The 25,744-nt window shown below is 36.6% G+C and overlaps 1 long non-coding RNA gene across 1 annotated transcript in view; it reads right to left on the reverse strand.

Annotated features, from left to right (window-relative positions):
• Positions 1 to 5,841: 5,841 nt before the first annotated feature.
• The window catches only part of LOC128650010 (uncharacterized), a 46,981-nt gene continuing 27,078 nt past the window's right edge, over positions 5,842 to 25,744 (reverse strand). Inside the window, exon 2 of the long non-coding RNA XR_008400712.1 lies at positions 5,842 to 6,914. This is a non-coding gene — a long non-coding RNA (uncharacterized LOC128650010). The remainder of the gene's footprint in view (positions 6,915 to 25,744) is intronic.

Below are 25,744 nucleotides of genomic sequence, written 5' to 3' on the forward strand. Positions count from 1 at the left end.
TACACTTTTTTGAGTCACCAGCTCCTACTGAGCATGTGCAAGAACTCAGACTATACGTATATGCATTTGTGATTGGCTGATTGCTATCACATGGTACAGGGGGAGTGGAAATATACATAACTTTAAAATGTGTTAGAAAAGAATCTACTAATCATTTGAAATTCAGAGTAAATGCTATTGTATTGTCTTGTTATCGTGCATTTGTTGATTATGCAAATCTGTTGTGTTTACTGCTCCTTTAAGGAACAAAACAGAAGCATCTCTGCATATTCAGCTATAAGTCTGTTTTTACAATCAGTAAGGAAGTTCAACTTTCCACACTACTGCATGGGGCAGAAAGATATTTTTGGGCCATTTTAGCCAGAGCTGGATCTCTCCTACAATAAAACAAATAAGAGCAATTTGTATTGGCAGAACAGTAGTAAACAATTTTTAGTTTAGTCTCCACTCCAGCTTTAAATTAAATGGGAACATGCCGTTTGAAAAAAACACCACAAGATAGCATATGGGTAGTAAGTGGAGGTATCGGTTTAAGTATCGGTGCATTTGCATGAGTACAAGTACTCATGCAAGTACTTGGTATCGGTACCGATACCGATACTAGTATCGGTATCGGTGCAACCCTAATTACAAGACAAATTGTTAGCTAGCCAGATTGGTACAAGGATTGACATTGGATACAAGAGACCTAAAAACTTGAGAGATAATATTGTAAAAAGCCATTATGTACACTTTCCAAAAAAGGAAAGTCAGAATCCAGGCATGTTCCCTTGTGGTATGTGTAATGTCTGCCCAAAAGTATGGAAAATTCAGGAAATTACAGACAAATATAAGTATAAACATAAGCTAACTACTCATGTTTCCTGCTCCACCACAGGTGTAGTGTATATTCTAAAATGTTCTTGCAACTTGTTTTACACAGGTATGACTACTAGAAAGATCAGTATCAGAATACAGGAACATTGTCGCAATATCCGCAATGCCCCAAAAGACCTACAAGCTGGCAAAACTATTACAAGTGTAGCCAAGCACTTTCATTCACATCATAACTCAAAAGACAGCTCACTAAAATATGCTTTCATTCAAAAAGCAAATTTGGGCATTAAGGGGCAACATGGAACAAACTTTGTTACAAATGGAATGCATATAGATTCATTTACTTAACACTGTTAGACCTTTTGGCCTTAATGACTTTAATAACTACAATGTGTTCCTTTAAAAATATAATGGAAATCTGCAGATATTTCTGGTCTTAATTATTCTAATATCTTCTAATAATTTATATAGGATACATGCTAGTACTAATCCAATGGAAAGTATAACTAACAACTAATGCAAAGTATGCAGAACTCTGCACTCTCAGAAATGGGGATAAAACTTGAGTATGATTATAGTAATGTCACCTAACAATATGCACCTAATACACATATAATTTAACAAAAGTGTTTTAAATTTTCTTATTCTTGTTTTCTTTTGTCACCTCACCAGTCTAAATTTAGGTCAATACAGAGCCCACTAGTGACCTCTAGCAATGTTTCTTAACTCTAACACTGGCTGTCATACCAAATCAGAGCACACACCCCCCCCCCTTTTATCGTTTCACCATTGCTTCACAAAGCAACATCAATTCAATTTTTGACATATCAGTACACAAATTAATTCTCACAATTTAGTTAAAGGGACAGTAAACACCAGAATTTTTGTTGTTTAAAAAGGTAGATAATCCCTTTATTACCCATTCCCCAGTTTTGCATAACCAACACAGTTATAATAATACACTTGTTACCTCTGTGATTACCTTGTATCTATGCCTCTGCAAACTGCCCCCTTATTTCAGTTCTTTTGACAGACTTGCATTTTTAGCCAATCAGTGCTGACTCCTAGGAGCTTCACGGGCCTGAGCTCAATGTTATCTCTGTGAAACACATGAACTAATGCCCTCTAGTGGTGAAAAACTGTCAAAATGCTTTCAGATTAGAGGCGGCCTTCAAGATCTAAGAAATTAGCATATGAACCTCCTACATTTAGCTTTCAACTAAGAATACCAAGAGAGCAAAGCAAAATTGGTAATAAAAGTAAATTGGAAAGTTGTTTAAAATTACATGCCCATACACATACATTTAAATCATGAAAGTTTTTTTTTACTTTACTGTCCCTTTAATCCAACCACTAGAACAACTTAAACACCAATCTTAAATTTTGAGGCAGAAAATTAAGTATATTTTCTCTAGAATATCAGTTCTCTTGTTCTCCATATACATTCAAATCAGAAAGAACACTATTTCATCCCCTAAATTAATAGGAATATGCACAAACCTCATCTATAGAAAATACTTAGCTAAGGTCCTGTTTAAAACATTACAAGTCCACTTTATTTAACACCCATAACCATAAGGATGACTGCACTGACTTTACTTAAAAAGAATATATATGTATACATCTTTAAAATCATTACGAAAAGGTTTGACTACGTTATTAGCAAATAAGCTCTAGTAAAGAATATACGCCTTTAACCAATTGATCTAAGCTAGCTATTTATTAGCAAGTATATACACATAATGCAGTGCTGTAGTCTCAGCATGATCTTCTTTTATCTTATTACATAAAATCAATATGTTTTAAGCTATTTATTAGCAACTATATACACACAATGCAGTGCTGTACTCCCAGCATGATCTACTTTTACCTTATTACATAAAAAGTAAATTTTGTAGTGGAGTTTAATATGCAATGCTGCTTCTCATTTTTTTAAATTGTATATACAGTTGCTATAGGTTTATCATTTTATTGTTTATTTTGTACTGCTTTTATAACCCATTATTTACACTGTCACCTTAAGATAAGAATTACTCTGTGTAAAAGATATAAAAACAATTTACACTAGGTGGCGCTGTGTTCTAATCAATGGGTGATTGGCCTGCACCTGTGTACAGGTATAAAGGTAACCTCTTTGTATACTTATGCAGACATTACTAAGGACCTAGTATAGGTCTGAAACGTTGTTTTTTTTGTGTGGACCATGGTACAATAAAGGTCATTTTATGAAATCTGACAAGTCCGGAGTACCTTAATTCAATATTTGCTGATACGGAGGGGTGGCTGACTCCTTGCTCTTGTGCCTGATTGTTGCTGTTCCCCATCTTTCAGTTTTACAGCCCTTAATACAGACCGGGGTAAAGATCTGATCAAATATATATGTATAAAGAGTACAGTAATTATAATGCTGACATATAAGTACTTCCAATACTTTTAGTAAAATAACCCAGCAAACAGTTGTTTATGCAGTTCAGCGTTTCCTAATCTGCGCATGGGAAATACGTGCCAAGGAAAAATGAGTTAAATGGACACTGTACCCAAATTTTTTCTTTCATGATTCAGATAGAGCATGCAATTTTAAGCATCTTTCTAATTTACTCCTATTGTCAAATTTTCTTTATTCTCTTGGTATCTTTATTTGAATAGAAAGAATTTAAGTTTAGATGCCGGACCATTTTTGGTGAACAACCTGGGTTGTCCTTGCTGATTGGACAGCACCAATAAACAAGTGCTGTCCATGGTTCTGAACCACAAATTGTCTGGTTCCTTAGCTTAGATGTCTTCTTTTTCAAATAAAGAAAGCAAGAGAACGAAGAAAAATTAATAATAGGAGTAAATTAGAAATTTGCTTAAAATGGCATGCTCTATCTGAATCACAAAAGAAAAAATTGGGGCTCAGTGTCCCTTTAACAGACACACCAAAGCCAGCCAATAAAAATGTTTATAGCAAGTCAATACACAAGAGCAGGGAAGCCGTTTGGAGTTCTGCACACTCATGAGACAAACAAAAGGTGTGATTGTTGTATAATCTTGTCAAAAAAGATGGCCCTAGCTTCAATTTAGCTATTTCTATAGAAAGGATTAAAATATTTTATACATTTTAAGGAGCCTTTTAAAATAAGTAGTTTTTGGATTTTTAGCTAGTGGATTTTTTTTAAATTTAAAATGTAAATTTTAAGAAAGGAATGTTAAGGAAACCCACTAGATTCCTAATTAGTATGTGTTAAAGGAAAGGGACATGTTACCCAAACGCTGACACTTGACATTGACGCACCATATCTGTAAAAAGCTGACACATGAACATCTCTATGTAAAAAAGGGGAAATATTTTACGACAAAATATCCTCAGTAGCCATCATATTGCACTCTATACATCCAATCAGGATTGAGCATGAATCCAGCATGTGCAGACCTCTTCACTCTCTATTCCTCCTTAGTTCAAGGAAGTTTACTAAGGTGATTATAGCAAAATCACATAAACAGTAAAGCAAAGTGTGAACTCAAAACTGATGATGCTGTTTTTTTGGTTTCACCATGCACACATCCAGATTATGGGCAAGATTACATATGCAGCGTCGGGCGCAAAACCAGGAGTCGCCTGTTTTTAGTTGGATCGAGCCATCACATATACGGCGCTGCATACAAGTTCGGCGCATATATTTCACCCGTCGCCCGCTGTTTTTACTCCCATAAACTAACATAGAACCGGTGTCACAAGTCAGTATCACACATTCAATGCAAACATTTACACGCAGAGAATGGAGAAATTTTACTCCAATTTCACATTGCCACACATAGGCAGGCGCAGCAAGCCCTGCGCTGAATATATAAGTAACGTAACTCCCTAGAAGCCTTATAAAACACCTAATGCATGCGCAATATCCAGCCCTTTTTTATTTTCATGGGCACTAAAAGAGTTGATTGCCCATACCAATGGGTAGATACGTTTTTTTTTAGTTAAAGGGACACTGTACCCAAATTTTTTCTTTCATGATTCAGATAGAGCATGCAATTTTAAGCATCTTTCTAATTTACTCCTATTGTCAAATTTTCTTTATTCTCTTGGTATCTTTATTTGAATAGAAAGAATTTAAGTTTAGATGCCGGCCCATTTTTGGTGAACAACCTGGGTTGTCCTTGCTGATTGGACAGCACCAATAAACAAGTGCTGTGCATGGTTCTGAACCACAAATTGTCTGGTTCCTTAGCTTAGATGTCTTCTTTTTCAAATAAAGAAAGCAAGAGAACGAAGAAAAATTGATAATAGGAGTAAATTAGAAATTTACTTAAAATCGCATTCTCTATCTGAATCACAAAAGAAAAAATTTGGGCTCAGTGTCCCTTTAAGTCTTTTTTATTTTAGGGGGTTGGGTGTTTTTTTTTTCATGAAAGCTGTTTTCTTTAGGGCAATGCCCTACAAAAGGCCCTTTTAAGGGCTATTGGTAGTTTATTGTTAGATTAGGGGGTGTTTTATTTTAGAGTGGCTTTTTTGTTTATAAGGGGGTATTAGATTAGGAATAATTAGATTAGATTAGGCTTTTCTGTAATATAAGCTTTTTTTATTTTTGTAATCTTAGCTTTTTTATTTTAATTTAATCTTAGTTTTTTTTTTATGTAATCTTAGTTTGTTTTTTTTTACTGTAATCTTAGGTTTATTTATTTTCATGTAATGTTAGGATTTTTTATTTTAATGTAAAGATAGGATTTTTTATTTTTAATCATTTTTAATACATTTTTATGTCAGATACTCTTTTTTTATTTTATGTAATTGTATTTTCATTGGGGTTAACTTAGGGGGTGTTAGGTTAGGGGGTTTAGGTATTAGATTATTACTTTGCGTTGTGGGGGGTTGGCGGTTTAGGGGTTAATAGTTTAATTAGTTGTTTGCCTTGGGGGTATGTTACGTGTTGGTTTCAGGAGGGGGGTGTCAGTTCAGGACTGGGCATCGGGCACACCATACCAGCTGGAAATCAGTACTTATCTGTTCAGGACGTCCAGGAGAATAGATTTCAGACCACGCAGCTATGATTCCAAAAGCTATTCTGTTTATTGCAAGTTGAAAGGCACTGTTTTATAGCCAAGAGTTACAGCATATAGGTTTAACAAGTGACGTGTTCGTAATTACATCATTTCACATAGTATTTCTATAAGAACAAAGAAACTCATAGAAAATATAATTGGAAGAAAAGGAGTGTTAGGGAGTCATTTCTACAGAAATACCAAACTTCAGATAACAGTAACTGGGCCTCCTAGCCCAGCACAAATCACAGCCATTTGACATCTTGTAGAGATAACAATGCACCCAAGCACATTGTCAGGGTCATTCTCAGGGCTATTATATCTATGCAAGTCTCCTTAACATCAGCATATTTCTTACTACATAATAAACCACTATAATAAAAGATTCATTACCCAAGATGGATGCCTAAGACAAAATGGCGGCGAAGAACAAGATGGCGCTAGTCATGCTAACAATAATTCCTAACATACCACTCTTTTATTCTAACAGAATAACACAAAAATAGACAGGCGCAGAAAATTAGTAAAGCCTTTAACAACAGTATAAGCTTAATACTATGGTAACAGCACTCTATGTGAGAATACTATACAGCAGAATATTCATATGTAGTGGTATAATTTTATAGGCTAATAGGGCACAATTTGTCACTGCACATCGGTGCGGTCCCTCCAATACTCTCCGTTCACCACCCAGCATCCCCAAACTACTGGTCTATCTGCACAAAGACCCAACCAGCCCCCCATCTACCCCCAAACAACGCTGCATCTCTTATTTCTCCACCTGCATTGCTAGCAACCCCCAATATTTCCAACAGTTCCTTTCTCCACAGTAAAGCATGACATGGTAACAGCACAACTGTCTCTAGGTGGCCTCTGATCATTTTAAGAACAGCCTTTGTCCTCTTCACCTTCCTCAGACACTTTGCTATAATACAGTTCTCCAACAGTTCATTTGCAGTAGGGGTGCTTATCCAGTGTTCTTCCGCAGGGAGATGCTGGAAATTTGATGGTTTGTTCATGGGGTAGACAAGGCAGCCAGTGGATCCCCATGGCAAGAAGACACTCAAGTCACAGGGAGTCTAGGAAAGAAACAGAAACAGCACAAGATGAGTACACACCCCAATACAATCACAATTATGTCCAAATAAAACTTCTTTAATCTTTTTTTGTAAGCATCACAATTCCTTTAGCTTAACTCATCCTATGTAAACATTGTGGATATATAATACAAACTAAATACATTGATACTTTACAGAGAATAATTCACAGCTTCTCTATACAATTTAAATGATACTTCATGAATATTAAGCAAGTGAAAACAGCTAAACTTCATCAAGAGGCTGCATGGCTATACAAAAACTTATGCTAAGGCCTGCCCTGTAGCAAAAATGAAAAATAAAACAGTCAATAAAAACATTTTTTCTCAAATGAATTTCTTTACACGGTTACTTTGAACTACTAAAAGTAAAAGAACCTAGTGTTGCTTTATTCTGCACAGCTACTATCTATAATGTTTATAATTCTCCAACTATGATCTTAATAGTCAACAATCTCATCTGATATAAACATTTAATAGTTTACTAATTATTTTATGCAACCTAAATTCTCTCACACTCCTGTATGAGGAAAGAATACAATCATAACATCATTTAAAACTACAAAATCTCTTAAAGGTAAACACTTCTGTATGGTAAGATAAATCCTTTCTTTGACAAACATCTGGAATTACCAAATTTCAAATTGCATGTACCATACCAATTAATAAAAGGGAAACAAAATACATTTGCTTTCATAACATAGCTCCAATAAGAGCCATGGCATGTATAAAATATACTATCAATATGACTATAATTATGCTACTCCCTAAACAAATATTTCTCTGTCTAATTAATATAAACGTCTAGCTGAAACATGTCCTCATTATGTTCCACAGGGTGGAGGGTCTAAAATATTGTGATATATTTCAGCATTTTCTTTAAATTATAAAGGTGCAAACATATTTTCTATACTCAGTGGGCCATTCAATAGGTTACAATACTGCAAAGTTTAGACTTACACTTATCTAAAGGGTTACACTTTTCTGCAGACAAAACTATATGACTATAACTAATGTGATCAACAAAAAATAACACCAATACAATAGCGTACAAAACAAGAAATATAAGTACACGAGTTAAAACAATACTCCCCTAATTTAATTGTTTGACCCTGTAACAGCATAACAGGTCCTCCATATCAACTGGCAAGGCACAGTCCAGAGAAAGATAGTCTTTATGTTCTGAAGACACACATCAGAGGAGACAGTCATGGATTACCCAGATCTGGGGCTGGTACCAGCATGCAAAGCAAAGAATGGATCCAAAGATAGTTCAGCAACTTTTACTGCAGTATGGTGGTTAAAACAAGCTTGACAAAAGGTCTTTTATCTTCATCTTTTCTTTCTTTAAAGGTTTACTTGCATTCCATCTTTAATCTTTTGAAGAGTGCACTTATGGAATTTTATCTGTACAGATTTTACCTAAATATGGAAAAAACTCAAAAATAATTCCGTTAGGCCTAGATTTGGAGTTCGCCCGCCGGTATTTGGAGTCAGTGATTAAAGGGTCTAACGCTCACTTTTCAGCCGCGACTTTTCCATACCGCAGATCAGCCAATCGGAATTCGAGGGACGCCATCTTGGATGACGTCCCTTAAAGGAACCGTCATTCGTCGGGAGACAACGGAAGAAGAGGATGGATCCGCGTCGCCTGCTTCAAGATGGACCCGCTCCGCACCGGATGGAAGAAGATCGAAGATGCCGCTTGGAGAAGATGTTTGCCGGTCCGGATGTCCTCTTCTTGCCGGATAGGAGGAAGACTTTGGAGCCTCTTCTGGACCTCTTCAGCCACCGGATGATGGATCGCCAACCCCCGCTTGGGTTGGATGAAGATGTTGGAGCCAGGACGGATCGGTGATACCTGGATGGTGAAGACAAGGTAGGAAGATCTTCAGGGGCTTAGTGTTAGGTTTCTTTAAGGGGGGTTTGGGTTAGATTAGGGGTATGTGGGTGGTGGGTTGTAATGTTGGGGGGGGGGGTATGGTATGTTTTTTTTTACAGGCAAAAGAGCTGAAATTCTTGGGGCATGCCCCGCAAAGGGCCCTGTTCAGGGCTGGTAAGGTAAAAGAGCTTGTAACTTTTTTAATTTAGAATAGGGTAGGGAATTTTTTATTTTGGGGGGCTTTGTTATTTTATTAGGGGGCTTAGAGTAGGTGTAATTAGTTTAAAATTGTTGTAATATTTTTCTTATGTTTGTAAATATTTTTTTATTTTTTGTAACTTAGTTCTTTTTTATTTTTTGTACTTTAGCTAGTTTATTTAATTGTATTTATTTGTAGCAATTGTGTTTAATTAATTTATTGATAGTGTAGTGTTAGGTTAATTGTAGGTAATTGTAGGTAGTTTATTTAATTAATTTATTGATAGGGTAGTGTTAGGTTTAATTATATCTTAGGTTAGGATTTATTTTACAGGTAAATTTGTTATTATTTTAACTAGGTAACTATTAAATAGTTATTAACTATTTAATAGCTATTGTACCTGGTTAAAATAATTACAAAGTTGCCTGTAAAATAAATATTAATCCTAAAATAGCTATAATATAATTATAATTTATATTGTAGCTATATTAGCATTTATTTTACAGGTAAGTATTTAGCTTTAAATAGGAATCATTTATTTAATAAGAGTTAATTTATTTCGTTAGATTAAAATTATATTTAAGTTAGGGGGGTGTTAGTGTTAGGGTTAGACTTAGCTTTAGGGGTTAATACATTTATTAGAATAGCGGTGAGCTCCGGTCGGCAGATTAGGGGTTAATAATTGAAGTTAGGTGTCGGCGATGTTAGGGAGGGCAGATTAGGGGTTAATACTATTTATGATAGGGTTAGTGAGGCGGATTAGGGGTTAATAACTTTATTATAGTAGCGGTGCGGTCCACTCGGCAGATTAGGGGTTAATAAGTGTAGGTAGCTGGCGGCAACGTTGTGGGGGGCAGATTAGGGGTTAATAAATATAATATAGGTGTCGGCGATGTTAGGGCAGCAGATTAGGGGTACATAGGGATAACGTAGGTTGCGGCGGTTTACGGAGCGGCAGATTAGGGGTTAAAAAAATATGCAGGGGTCAGCGATAGCGGGGGCGACAGATTAGAGGTTAATAAGTGTAAGGTTAGGGGTGTTTAGACTCGGGGTACATGTTAGAGTGTTAGGTGCAGACGTAGGAAGTGTTTCCCCATAGAAAACAATGGGGCTGCGTTAGGAGCTGAACGCTGCTTTTTTGCAGGTGTTAGGTTTTTTTTCAGCTCAAACAGCCCCATTGTTTCCTATGGGAGAATCGTGCACGAGCACGTTTTTGAGGCTGGCCGCGTCCGTAAGCAACTCTGGTATCGAGAGTTGCATTTGCGGTAAAAATGCTCTACGCTCCTTTTTTGGAGCCTAACGCAGCATTTGTTTGAACTCTCGATACCAGAGTTAAATTTATGGTGCGGCCAGAAAAAAGCCTGCGGAGCGTTAACAGCCCATCTACCGCCGAACTCCAAATCTAGGCCTTAGTGTCTTTAATCTCTGGATACAGCTGCATGATCTCATCCTGCAAATACAAATATAGTGTTAAGAACCAAATAGAAAAATAAAACATTTTAGGCATCTGAAATATGAGAGCAAAACAAAACACAGAAAGACAAATTTAGGGCACAGCTGGTGGTTATGCAATAACATTGTAAGAGGAGATTCAAAACGCTTTAGGTTCACCTTCTTACCTAAAAACAATCACCCCTATCACATAAAGATACTCATCAATACTCATCAATACTTCCCCCTTGTTTGCGTGAAACATCCCATGTGACACGCAAACACAACATAACAAGAAACTAAAAGACAAATTATGCACTCCACTCATGCATGCAGAATACAATTTTCAATAGCAAGCAAAATCAAATACACCTCCACATGCAATATTCCATTCATACAGCACCTTACCACACGCATTCACGAAAAATAAAAACATAACATTCTCTTAGAAAACACATAAACCAATTGTCCATTTTACAAAACAAAACATGAACAGTCGACACAAACTTTTAACAACCAGAATTAACCTGAAATTCAACACATATATTTACATTCACTGAAACACAGCACTCGCAAAACACTACAAAATAATTAAAATCCTAAAACAACCATCTATACCCTGGTTCTGCAAATTCTACCATGTACAATTCTATGATATCATACTAATGATGCAATCACCGCAGATGCTCAATAAACTCCAGTTGCATATTTACACATAAAATCCCTAACCATAAATTTACAAAAGAACACACAAACACCTAAGTATCCAATTTTGGGAATAATTAGATAATAATGATACAGCCACTGTTCTATTTAGCTCCTGCTCGCATGCACCATGCAAATCAACTTTCCAATTTACTTTTATCATCAAATTTTTCTCTTGGTATTCTTAGGTTAAACTAAACATAGGTAGGCTCATATGCTAATTTCTAAGCCTTTGGGGGCTGCCTCTTATCACAGGCTTTTAAAATCTCTTTCCAACACAGAGAGACAAAATACACGTGGGCCATATAGATAACACTGTGTTCAGGCACAGGGGGTCATCCAAGATCCAGCACAAAACAATGTTAAATTTAAAGGGACAGTCTACCATGTAATTGTTGTTGTTTTAAAGATAGATAATCCCTTTATTACCCATTCCCCAGTGTTGCATGGCCAACACAGTTGTATTGGTATGCTTTTTGCCTCTGTAGTTGCCTTGTGTCATACCTTCTTCCAGCTCCCTGGTCACAGTCATGTGACCAGGGAGCTGGAAGAAGGTATGACACAAGGCAACTACAGAGGCAAAAAGCATACCAATACAACTGTGTTGGCCATGCAACACTGGGGAATGGGTAATAAAGGGATTATCTATCTTTAAAACAACAACAATTACATGGTAGACTGTCCCTTTAAGTAAGTCAGGTGTGGCACAAATAATTTGTGAAAAGCTGCTAGAATCCAGTCTATACTTTTACATAACCAAACTTTTAATAACAACACAATTATTTGATTTAACTTTGTTTATAATTTGATATTAACCATTCTGCAGCTCTCTAGCCAAATGTAACAAATGTATATAACAAAAAATAAAATAAGCACTCTTCAAAAAAATAATAATAAAATTTCCCCTTTAAATTATTCCCAATGAGTCATTTGCCTTACTTATAATAAAAATGTATACTGACATTCATTAAATAGCCTAAGCAAGCATAACCAGCATAAAAACACACTCACAGTGGGATGCAGGCTAGTTAAAGGGACATTTTACTCAAATTAAAAATTATCTTTAATTGAAACTGCTGACACAGTTAAATATACTAGTATTAGGCTTACAGTAAACCTCATTGTCTTCTCTGTAAATATTTCCTTAAAATCTCAGATTTTATATCAGTTTGCCTGTATCCCTTTAAATATTTTCACTCCTCTGTTTGTCTTTTTTTTTTTTTTTCTTCGCTAGTCTCACAGATCGTAACACTAAGATTGTAGACAACTTATCAATTCAGTTTGCATTACAGAGAGAATTCAGTTACATTGCAAAATAAATATCTGCTAACTAAATGGCAGATTTAAAAAGAATAATACAAAGAAAGGTTCCAAAAAATATATATTTTGCAAACTACTAATACAGTGTTATTGCTGCTCCTGAACTCCTTTCACATGAGTGAACTGGTCCTTTAAATAATAAAATGACAATTTTCTAGTGCTCTGTCTACGCACTGAGCTCTGATTTTACAGACAAACAATTCAACCCATTACAATTTACTTCATATATACACAAACTTGCAAATGCAACTTCTCCTACATTTTAAACTATTCAGCTTGTATCACAAGTCATTACAAATACATTAATATATAACAATTTTACAGTACACTGTCCCTTTAAGGACTAACCATTTATCATGTAACAAATCCTTTAATTAGTTTCCTTGCTTCCTTGCAAAAACAATATATTTATATGCTGCATCAGGTGGACAGTTTTTTTTTTTTTTTGCATACAACAAATATCACTTAAAACTAAAACTGCTTATTAATAACACACATATTTAAAACATGCTTATGACTTTAAAGTTGTAACAATAAGACTTCAAAATACCTCATTACAACGTCATTTTTACAGCGATACACACAAGCTCAGATGATCTCGCATACCAGCAATTCACTCCCCCCTTTTTTTTTTTCAGGAAAACATATATTTATTAATTTTCCTCCAAATTTAAAATGTATTTGTACATATCTGAATTTGAAAAAGATTGGCCATGTCTTCACAAATTGAGATAAACACATTTCAAATAATTAAATCTGTTACACTTAAATCTCCCTTTCATTACTGCACACACACATACAACGGAGCTTCTGAAACAGTTTTTTTTTTATATTTCTCTTCATGGACTCTACACAGCTGCTCACTGACAGATGTTTTATGATCCCCCCTCCCTCTCTAGAGTGGGTGCCTTTCTGCCTGAAATAAACTTTTCTTTAACAACACAAAAAGAGCAGCAGTAATAAAATGCACAGTCACTTAATATATATTTTAAGCACAAAACAGCACAGCAATTATATAGCAATAAAAGGCAAGCAAGCAAACAAATTAGTATCCAATTTCCAGTGATAGGTAACAAAAATCTACTATAGGAATGTATAGGGACAACTTCAACACAGCGATGCCAATTTGCCCGGGGAACTTAACTTAACTTAAAAACTGTCGTCAGGGGCGGAGCCGGCCGAGAGTGAACATGGCTGCAGGTACTAGGAGCTCCTGCTGAATACTACCCCCTACGAGCAGCATAGAATAACAGCCCACACTCCGTGAGAGAGAGGGGAGAGGAGCTAAAGCAAAGAGATGACAACCGGGATCCCCCCATAGCAACCCAGAAGCGGCCCCGCTCATAATCATAAAACTAAAACAGGTTGAGGCAAACCCCCAAGGCGGAAAGAGATTCAAGGGACTGGAGGATCACCGCCCCGCTACGCCAAGGCACGCTGAAAGGAAAGAGAGCGGGATAGAAGTACCTGTAAGGAGCTCGATAGCTAGAGCTAACAAGCTAGCAGAGCGGAGGGAGGAACGATCAGAGCCGCGAGATTGGAGCGTGGAGAGACACCCTTTTAGCGCTACGAAATTTCCAGGTGAGATAGGTTTACAGGTGGAATCCACGCTGCCGGTCTCACCTGAGGCGGGTGACGCCTGCAAAGACCGCGGTGTCTCTCGGAGCAGAAAGCTGTTGACCGGTGCGAGTCGCTGGAGGAGCCCCAACCCCTTTCACTGGAATCCTGGAAAAGAAACTGGGTCGGAAGGAAAAAACTCCCAAGGACCCTTAAAATAGCAAGTATTTTCCTTTTCTTTGCCCATACCAGTATTGGATAAAAAAGTAAGCAGTATTACTCTATACTAAAGGTTATAAGTAAAAGGAATGCTTTTAGGTTGATATATTTTGGCAATAACGCATATTGAGACTTTAATACTGAGACGGTACTTACTGCTAAAGGTTTAATACTCTTGCATGCACAGTGAAATGCTAGTGACATTAAATGTATGAGCAATTATATGTTTGGCCTATAATATATAGTGAGGACTTGTAGTACTGTGGACTGCCTTGAGTGACTCATACAAATAAAACCATATAGTTAAAATTAAGGCAATTTAAGGGAATAACTAAAAAGCAGAGGAATATAACTCAAAGTACGTTTAGAAACACTCACTTAATTAAGCCCTATATTGAAAAGGGAAAAGGAAGGGTTAATTAAAGCTGGGTAAAAACTAAAAACCACTAATATGACCTCTAAAAAAGGAAATAAGCAAGACAAAATAAATAAAATCACTACACCACAAGGATCAAAAGTGGATAAGTACTTTAAAACAACAGACACATCCTTAATAAGCACTCTAGAAGAGCAATCTCCCTCTAGACCCTCACAGAGTATATCTGAATTAAATTCGTCTCCTGTAACAAAGGCAGATCTACAGAACCTACCCAGTAAAAAAGATATTCAGACCCTCCTTGATGAAATCTCCCAGGTTAAACAATGTATTAAAACGGAGCTTATAGCCATAAAAAAAGATGTTTCTGAGATTGGTAACAGGGTGGCACAAGTGGAGGAAGAAAGTATAATAGTTAATAACACTATTGATAGTTTAACAACTCAAATACGCCAACAAGGGGAGGCACTCTTAACACAACAGAATCAAATAGAAGATATGGAGAACAGACATAGAAGGCTCAATCTCCGAAAAAGGGGGATCACAGAAAATGTGATGAAGGAAGAACTAGAAGAATATCTCCTCCAATTCTTTAACAATCTCACAGGCACCAATAACTATGTATTAAGGACCCTTGAAAGAAGTCACAGAGCCCTCAGGCCTAAACCCAGACCGGGGGAACCACCGAGGGATATAATAATTAAATTTGCACATTTCAAGGATAAAGATCTCATTCTGCAAATGGCAAGGAAACAACAAAATATAACATATGATGGACAAAATATACAGATTTTCACAGATCTCAGCCCAAGGACATTACAGAGGAGAAGAGAAGTGAGACACTTGACTACACATTTACGTCAACTGAACATCAACTACAGATGGGGGTTCCCATTCGATCTAAGGGCAACAATAAATGGAAAAACGGCGATTTTAAGATCAATGGATGATATAAATACATTTTGCACCACTTTGGGAATAGACCCCCCACCCCACCCCACTCAGATGGAAAATCAAGAATCTCATAACACTGTCTCAGTTCAATATGCAAAACAACCAAAAGCTCCCCTGCATTTGCAGGGCTCACAATGGTCTAAAGCGACATATAAGCAATAAAAGGGGAAGAAGAGAGAAGGGATTGGAAAGTAGATAGAAAGATAAGATTCCATCTCTAAAGAAAAATTAAGGGAAGGGGAAGAAGAGGGATGTGGGTTTTTTTTTTTGTTTTTTTTTTTACTATAGTATAGGTTAAAACACACACTACCACAGATATAAGAATCAATAGATATATAGTAAGGGAAGATAAACCTATAAAACTGTAGGTATAAAGCAACACTTAATATCACATAGGGTTAGTAACATATATGCAAGGAAGATTCTTAAAGGGGAGATGACCTTAATTAGGAAGATAATTATTAACAAATAGAGTATTTGTATGGAATATCACTAGTCACTTAATCACGTTAGAATAGAAGGTAATATTTCACATATTTAGAACAATTACCCTCAAGACCAGAGAGTAATAGCAAATTTACGGTGCGAATAGGGGTTGGTGTTTTTTTTTTTTTTTTTTTTTTTTATAGTACAACAACAAATAGTAGAATTAGCAGACACATCACAGAAAGAGAGATTTTTTTTTTTAAATATAGGCATGAAGTAATACTGAATATTATAAAAGATCAGTAATGGACACGGGCAGCAAGCACACAAAAGCTCAATCTTTGGATTTATAGAAATAGATTAAGCATAGAGAATATATTTTTTTAGCAGACACATCACAGATAGAGAAGATATTTTGTAAGATATAGGCATGTAGTAATATTGAACACTATATAAGGTCGGTAACGGACACGGATAGTAAGCACATATAAGAAAGCCCAATACCTGGATTTATAGAAACAGATTAAGTATAAAGAATATACTTTTAGCAGACACATCACAGACAAAGAAGATATTTTGTAAGAGATAGGCATGTAGTAATATTGAACACTATATAAGGTTGGTAGCGGACACGGATAGTAAGCACACAATAAGAAAGCTCAATTCCTGGATTAATAGAAATCGATTAAGTATAGAGAAGATATTTTATAGAATATTTTTCCCCCTTGATCCCCCCTTTTTTTTTTTTTTTTTTTTTTTTCCTCCCCTTTTTCTCCTTTCTCCTCCCTCTCCTATCTCTCTCACAGAGGATGAGGGCGACAGAGTATTTTTTTTTTTTTTTTTTAAGCTTTAAAACTGCAATGCTGCTCAGGAGGTACATGGACGTTGTTTTGTTTTTTCATGTTGGTCTATGTACGACTCTTATGTGTTGCGTGGGGTTTTTTTTTTTTTTTTTCCTTCTCTCCTCTCTCTCCCCCCTCCACTCTCCCTGGCCGCCGGGGCACTCTCATTTTGCTGGGAAGATGATAACCCAGAGAATAGGATTACTTATCAGCAAGCATTTCCTCTCAATTAAAGTAAAATGGACATAAAACAAATACAATTTTTATCTCAAAATGCTAAGGGCCTTAATGCACCCCATAAAAGGCACATTGCGTTACATAACTTTCATAAATCAAAAGGAGATATTGTTTTTGTTCAAGAATCCCATTTTTTATGTAATAACGAACCTAAATTTACAAACAAATTTTACCCAACTGTTTATTATAGCTCGAATACACAGAAACGAAACGGAGTATGCATAATAATTCAGAAAGATACACCTTTTCAACTTTTACACATGGAAAAGGATCTGGAGGGTAGATTCCTGTGCCTGGTCGGTTTATTATATAACAGACCCGTCATGCTAGTTAATATATATGCGCCCAACACAGGACAAAAAGCTTTTTTTAGGAGAATCACTAACTTGATAATGGAAAATATGAAAGGTACATTAATAATGGGTGGAGATTTTAACCTAGCGCTTGAGCCATTGATAGACTGCTCAAAGAAAAAGAGCAATATAGCTAAACATATAATTAAGTCGGTCAAAACTAATTTACTTTCCTTATCCCTGGTAGATAGCTGGAGAACATTACATCCCACAACAAGGGACTATACATTCTATTCGGCCCCTCAACAATCATATTCACGTATAGACTATTTCTTTATTGATCAAAATAGTTACTCTCTGGTCCAGGAAACAAAAATATATAATATATCTTGGTCAGATCACTCATTAATTTCGATAAGCATAAAGTGGCCAGAAACACCAGTGGCCCCATATCAATGGAGACTAGAGGATTATTTGCTGAATTATTTACAAATCAAGTCATCCATTCAAGAAACAATAAATATGTATTTCCACTGTAACCAATGGGGAGATACCTCCCCTGCAATTTGGTGGGAGGCACACAAACAAGTGATAAGAGGAGAATTCATTAAACACAAGGCTAGAATAAAAAAAAACTTGAATAAAACCTATCTCTCTTTAAATGAAGCACTGCAAAAGGCGGAACAATTACATAAAAAAGACCCATATAATATAGACACAGCAACACAGCTTAAAGAAGCACGTAACAACCTTAATGTATTTCTGAATAAAGGCGCCCAACAAAAAGCGCTGGCACTCAAAAAATGCTTCTTTAATGGAGGCAATAAAGCTGGAAAATTGCTGGCAAGAGCCTTAAAAAAAAAAATATTTCAATCACATGTTTCAAAAATACAGGATACGCAAGGGAATTATATAGTGGGGAGTCAAGAGATAACCAGAGAATTTAAAAATTATTACCAGAAATTATACAATTTAAATCCCAATAATAATGAACAAAATAATGAGCTAGAAAAATTGGCATATATAAAAGAAACGGAAGTACCTACTCTTACAGAAACACAACAAAGGTCGTTAGACGAACCATTTACATTACAAGAGGTCACTCAGACTATTAGGAATCTCCCAGTCGGTAAGAGCCCGGGCCCGGATGGCCTCAATGCAACATATTATAAAACCTTTATAGAATCATTAGCACCGAAACTACTCAGATTGTTTAATTCATTGAATGATAACTCATCCTTTTTAAAAGAAATGCTAGAAGCAAGAATAGTCGTGCTACCCAAACCGGGTAAAGAACCCAATAATACGAAACACTTTAGACCAATTTCATTACTTAATAATGACATAAAAATTTACTCAAAGATCATCTATAATAGAATAAACAGGATTCTGCCTTGTATAATTAACACTGACCAGGTGGGATTTGTCCCAGGCAGAGAAGCACGAGACAATACCATCAAAACATTACACTTAATTAAATATGCTAAGCTAAATAAGATCCCTTTGGTTACAATATCAAAGGACGCTGAAAAAGCGTTTGACCGGCTCAGCTGGTCATTCCTTCAGCAAACGCTTAAAAGATTTGGATTTGGGGAAAAAATTATTCAGCAAATATTCCACTTATACACCTGTCCATCGGCAAGGGTAAGAGTAAATGGTATGATTTCCGATTCATTTAATATAACTAATGGCACTAGACAGGGGTGTCCCCTGTCGCCCATACTATTTGTAATTTCTATGGATATCTTAGCGGCTAGAATTCGGGCAAATAATAAAATTAAGGGGCTGAATATTGGGAAGAAAGAATACAAGATATCGTTATATGCCGATGATGTTTTAATGACTCTGACCAATCCAGAGGACTCAATTAACGCCCTAGAAGAGGCCTTTCAAGAGTTCGGTAAATACTCAAATTTCCTGATAAATAATAACAAATCAGAGGCCCTATTTATTTCAACACCTGCACCGATTCTTCAGATCTGCAAACAACAAAATTCATATTCCTGGAAAGAGTCATCGCTTAAATATCTGGGTGTCCAATTAACGCAAGATATGGCAAGCCTATACTTAGAAAATTATGTGAAATTAGCAGAAAACATTCAGCAAGATCTTAATCAATGGAAAAAAAAACACTCTCCTGGTTTGGGCGGATACACACAATAAAAATGAACGTTCTCCCTCGCCTTTTATATATATTACAGACAGTCCCCATAGCTCTCCCAAAAAATTACTGTATCGATTTCCAAAGGATGATTAATACCTTCATCTGGAATGGGAAAAAACCCCGGATAAACATAACTACAGTATATATGCCAAAGAAAAAAGGAGGGTTGGGAGTACCGAATATCAAGAACTATTATAGAGCAATAGTATTACAGAGAGCAATAGATTGGCACACAAATAAAAATAATAAAGCATGGGTAGCATTAGAAACTGATCTAAGCCAAGCCCAAACAATCAGCAATTTATGCTGGATAACGGCAGAAAGCAGACCCACAGGTATAGGAGAATACCCTCTGATCCAACATATAATAACACAATGGGATAAGATAATAGCCACATATCCCAATATATCGACATCCCCATCACCACTATTACCAATAGACAATAATGCGGAATTCCAGGGAGGAATAATTCCTAGATGTTTTAACATTAAACAGATACAAGACACGACTCCACTAGTAAATTTTCTTACACAAGGCAAACTGAAGCCTAGGGAAAACCTTACAAATATAGCAGGGGGAGCATATTCAAAATGGCTAAAATATTTTCAATTAAAAAACTTTATTCATAACCACAGGCTGAAAGATAATTTAGTTAGAAAGCTAACCACTTATGAAAAAATATGCTATAAAGGAATCCCAATAAAGGGGACAATCTCTTATAGTTATAAATTGTTAACAGAGTCAGACAAGCCTAAAAACCACGTATATATACATAAATGGGAAAAAGAGATTGGTACCCAGCTGGAAAACACAGAATGGAACCACATCTTTATAAAGACAGCTGAGACTTCAGTATCCTCAAATATTCAAGAACTTAATTATAAAATATTAACCAGATGGTACCTGACACCAGCCAGATTGCATAGCATTTATCCGAACTCATCAAAATACTGCTGGAGGGGGTGTGGCATGACTGGGACAATGAAGCACATATGGTGGGATTGCCCATTGATTCAGAGGCTGTGGTCGGGCACCTCCTCCTGCATTCAGTTCATTTTAAATAATACAATCCAATTGGATATATACAATGCCCTTATGAACAAACCTATTAATGGCATTTGTAAAATCAAAGCCAAACTTATAATATACATACTAAATGGCACTAAATCTATTATAGCACGCAACTGGAAGAAAAGGGAAGCTCTAAAGGAAGACATGCTAATACCTAGAGTAAATGAGTTATTGGAACTAGAAGAGTTCTCATATAAAAAATCTAAAAGGGAGGATTATTTCCTTATGATATGTTTCTATTGGGAAACATTTTTAAACAAAGACAGAGTATAGGGAGTGAACGGGCGGGGGGGTGCGGAGCGGAGGGGAGAGAGCTTATACGTTTTTCTTTCTTTTTTTTTTTTTTTTTTTTGTTTGTCTTTTGTAATGTCTTTATTCTTTTTTTTTTTAAGATATTAATAAATATAATAAAGTAAAGTGCTGCGGTCTCAATCCCAATACTTGTTTTATATTTTCTGGCGAGTAAACATATAGTATATGGGAGAGAGACAACAGCTACAAAGAAAAAAAAAAAAAAAACTGTCGTCAAATTGCATGCTAACTTAACTTGCGCGCTTACCAGACAGGACTACAATACCTGTCATAAACTAGCACAGGACTACAATACCTGTCTAGAACTAGCATAGGACTATTAACCTGTCTAGAGTGATTTATCACAAGTGCCGAGACAGGACTCAAACCTTCGCACAAACCCTGCTTCTTTCTTTAATGCAGGAATCCCTTTTTTAATCCTTTTCATATATTACCAACACCTATTACAAAAAAATAAAACCAACTAAATTTAGGTTCAGATTCACAGAGGGAAAGCAGAGTAAATAAACACTGATCCACTCACCCAGTGTAAATCCCAATTCTGACACCAGAAACTGTTACGTGTTGGTTTCAGGAGGGGGTTGTCAGTTCAGGACTGGGCATCGGGCACACCATACCAGCTGGAAATCAGTACTTATCTGTTCAGGACGTCCAGGAGAATAGATTTCAGACCACGCAGCTATGATTCCAAAAGCTATTCTGTTTATTGCAAGTTGAAAGGCACTGTTTTATAGCCAAGAGTTACAGCATATAGGTTTAACAAGTGACGTATTCATAATTACATCATTTCACATAGTATTTCTATAAGAACAAAGAAACTCATAGAAAATATAATTGGAAGAAAAGGAGTGTTAGGGAGTCATTTCTACAGAAATACCAAACTTCAGATAACAGTAACTGGGCCTCCTAGCCCAGAACAAATCACAGCCATTTGACATCTTGTAACAATAATTCCTAACAGGGTATTTAGTGGTTTAGGGGTTAATAGTGTAATTATGTACTTTGCATTGTGGGGGGTTTGTGGAATAGGGATTAATAATTTTATTAGGTCGTTGTGATTTGGGGGTTGGTGGATTAGGGGTTAATAGGTTTATATAGTATTTTGCGTTGTGGGGGATGGCAGATTAGGGGTTAATAACTTTTATTAGTAGTTGCAATGTGGGGGGATGGTGGATATAGAGGTTTTGACGTGTCGGTTTATTTATGTTTTAGACGGGTTTGAGTTTTATGTGAGATTTTTTTTAAAACGTAGACGCCGGCAGTTTATATACTGCCGTAAATCAATGGCAACTCCAGAAATGTGAATTTACGAACATTTCTGAACCTCGCCAGTTTATCCAACTTACGACAGTATATGATCTGCCGGCACGGTTTATGTGATTCACCAGATGTGCGAGGTGAATTTATGGGTGACGGGAGTTTTAGCATTTGCGGTGAAACCTATGCCGTATATGTAATATCACCCTGAGTGTTTAAAGTACCTCTGCAATTGGGATATGGCTATTCCTTTACATAGACAAATCTATGTGATATTTTCTAGTCAGATTTTTATAGATATGCTGCAACACTTTCAAGTGATTTAGCATATGGGTAACATGTACTTTTAAATACGTAAAATTTATTGAGGATATCAATTCACCAAAGTAACATGAATAGTTGTTTTTATGTGAGTTATGATGCCGCTTTTTTGTTTAGATATAGCAGTGTAAAATGCACTTTTCTTAACGTTGCTTACTGTTGCCCAAGAACATGATCACTGTGAGTGTATTCATAGTATAGTGTAGAGCATAAACATTCTTGAAGGAACAGTAAATTCCTTGGGATTTTTATATACATTTTTAGCTATGCATAATAAAACAACTTTGCAATATATTTATATTATTTATTTTGCCCCCTTTTCATTTAATTTAGCTATGAAAATTGAGCAATTTCTAATTCTCAGAATTTGGAATGCATCCTGCTGACTTCTCCAGGCTAGGTCTGCTTCATCTAAATGGCATTATCAGATAACAACTGCAAACTAATTTTATGACAGCAGCTGGTTTTGTTGTCTGTGGACTAAAGCCCAGATTGGCTCCTCCAAATAAGGCAAAAGGAGGGTGGAGTTTGGCTATTGAGTAAAAAGGGTGTTAATTTGTTTGAAAAACATTAAGACTTGACTGAGATGGTATTCTATAGAAAAATAATAGAAATTTCTTATAATTATAAGGTGTATAACGCCCCTTTAAATGCCAGTTGTAGACAAACAGATGCTGTCATTAATCTTGCAGCTCATTGATTAACCAAACTGACGAGTGACAGCAGTAGCGGACCTACTCAACAGAGGGCCCTGGTGAAAAAAAAAATTTTGGGCTCCCCCAAAAGTAACCAAATATTAGGCAATAATAATAATATACATATAATAATATAGAGGATAGATAAATTGATAAGATGGCCCTGCAACCTGCACTAATAAAAGACTCCCCTGTGTTAGGATTGTACACATTCTGCATACACTTATAAATTGACTGGGTGTTAACCCCCTCTCCTCCCCCCAGGGCTTGGACCCTGGTGCTACTGTACCTGCTGCTCTGCACCATTGGTAGTTTCACCACTGAGTGAACAGGCTCAAATGTGGTAGGGGACAATGCTGACTGTTAAATTGGATTACTTAATTAGATTACTTAAATTACATAAGAGAGAACAAAAGAGTATGCCTAGATTGGCAGCAAGAATGAGAATCCCAAGATGACCCTTTCTAGGGTGTACTTTGGTGTTTGGGAGGTCAGTTTGGTGTAAGAGAGACCATGGAGGTTGGGAACATGAAGTGTCCCTTGGAAGGTATGGACTATTGTGGAGCAACTACTGTGAGGGAAAAAAATATTTGATCCCCTGCTGATGTTGTACGTTTGCCCACTGACAAAGAAATAGTCAGTCTATAATTTTAATGGTAGGTTTATTTGATCAGTGAGAGACAGAATAACAACAACAAAATCCAGAAAAATGCATTTCAAAAAAGTTATAAATTGATTTGCATTTTAATGAGTGAAATATGTGTTTGATCCCCTATCAATCAGCAAGATTTCTGGCTCCCAGGTGTCTTTTATACAGGTAATGAGCTGAGATTAGGAGCACTCTCTTAAAGGGAGTTCTCCTAATCTCAGCTTGTTACCTGTATAAAAGACACCTGTCCACAGAAGCAATCAATCAATCAGATTCCAAACTTTCCACAATGGCAAGACCAAAGATCTGTCCAAGCATGTCAGGGACAAAATTGTAGACCTACATAAGGTTGGAATGGGCTACAAGACCATCGCCAAGCAGCTTGGTGAGAAGATGACAACAGTTGGTGCGATTATTTGCAAATGAAAGAAACACAAAAAAAACTGTCAATCTCCCTCGGTCTGGGGCTTCATGCAAGATCTCACCTCGTGGAGTTTCAATGATCATGAGAACGGTAAAGAATCAACCCAGAACTACACGGGAGGATCTTGTCAATGATCTCAAGGCAGCTTGGACCATAGTCACCAAGAAAACAATTGGAAACACACTATGCCGTGAAGGACTGAAATCCTGCAGCGCCCGCAAGGTCCCCCTGCTCAAAAAAGCACATGTACAGGCCCATCTGAAGTTTGACAATGAACATCTGAATGATTCAGAGGAGAACTGGGTGTAAGTGTTGTGGTCAGATGAGACCAAAATTGAGCTCTTTAGCATCAACTCAACTCGCCGTGTTTGAAGGAGGAGGAATGCTGCCTATGACTCCAAGAACACCATCCCCACCATCAAACATGGAGGTGGAAACATTATGCTTTGGGCATGTTTTTTCTGCTAAGGGGACAGGACAACTTCACCGCATCAAAGGCACGATGGACAGGGCCATGTACCATCAAATATTGGGTGAGAACCTCCTTCCCTTAGCCAGGGCATTGAAAATGGGTTGTGGATGGGTATTCCAGCATGACAATGACCCAAAACACAAGGCCAAGTCAATAAGGGAGTGGCTCGAGAAGAACCACATTAAGGTCCTGGAGTTGCCTAGCCAGTCTCCAGACCTTAATCCCATAGAAAATCTGTGAAGGGAGCTGAAGGTTCGAGTTGCCAAACGTCAGCCTTGAAACCTTAATGACTTGGAGAGGATCTGCAAAGAGGAATGGGACAAAATCCCTCCTGAGGTGTGTGCAAACCTGTTGGCCAACTACAAGAAATGTCTGACCTCTGTGATTGCCAACAAGGGTTTTGTCACCAAGTACTAAGTCATGTTTTGCAAAGGGGTCAAATACTTATTTCACTCATTTAAAATGCAAATCAATTTATAACTTTTTTGAAATGCGTTTTTCTGGATTTTTTGTTGTTGTTATTCTGTCTCTCACTGTTCAAATAAACCTACCATTAAAATTATAGGCTGATCATTTCTTAGTCAGTGGGCAAATGTAAAAAATCAGCATTGGATCAAATAATTTTTTCCCTCACTGTATGTAGGGGAGTTTCCTATTTCTTGAATGTATGTAGGGTGGATGTGTTTGTGAAGGAAATTGCTTTGCTGTTAGGGATGTTGCAATAAGGTCCCTAAAATGTTTATGGAATTGTAGTCAGGATCAAGTAGGGGAATCACCTGGGTGTTGGGATATTGCAGCAGTGGTCATAATTTAAAAAAAAAATGTTTTGGGTGGTCAGGAATTTATTGGTGGGAAAGGGTCATGTCCCCCAATGTTATGCAGTGGAGATGGCATAGGGGATTGCCTTAATTGGGGGATCATATAGCAAGGGTCATTGGCATGTTGGGAGTATAGCAAAAGGATCTTGTATTGGGTTTACTTTGCTGATGGGGAGTATTGTGGTCGG

This window comes from Bombina bombina, chromosome 2 (assembly GCF_027579735.1).
Source record: "Bombina bombina isolate aBomBom1 chromosome 2, aBomBom1.pri, whole genome shotgun sequence".
Classification (NCBI taxonomy): Eukaryota; Metazoa; Chordata; class Amphibia; order Anura; family Bombinatoridae; genus Bombina; species Bombina bombina.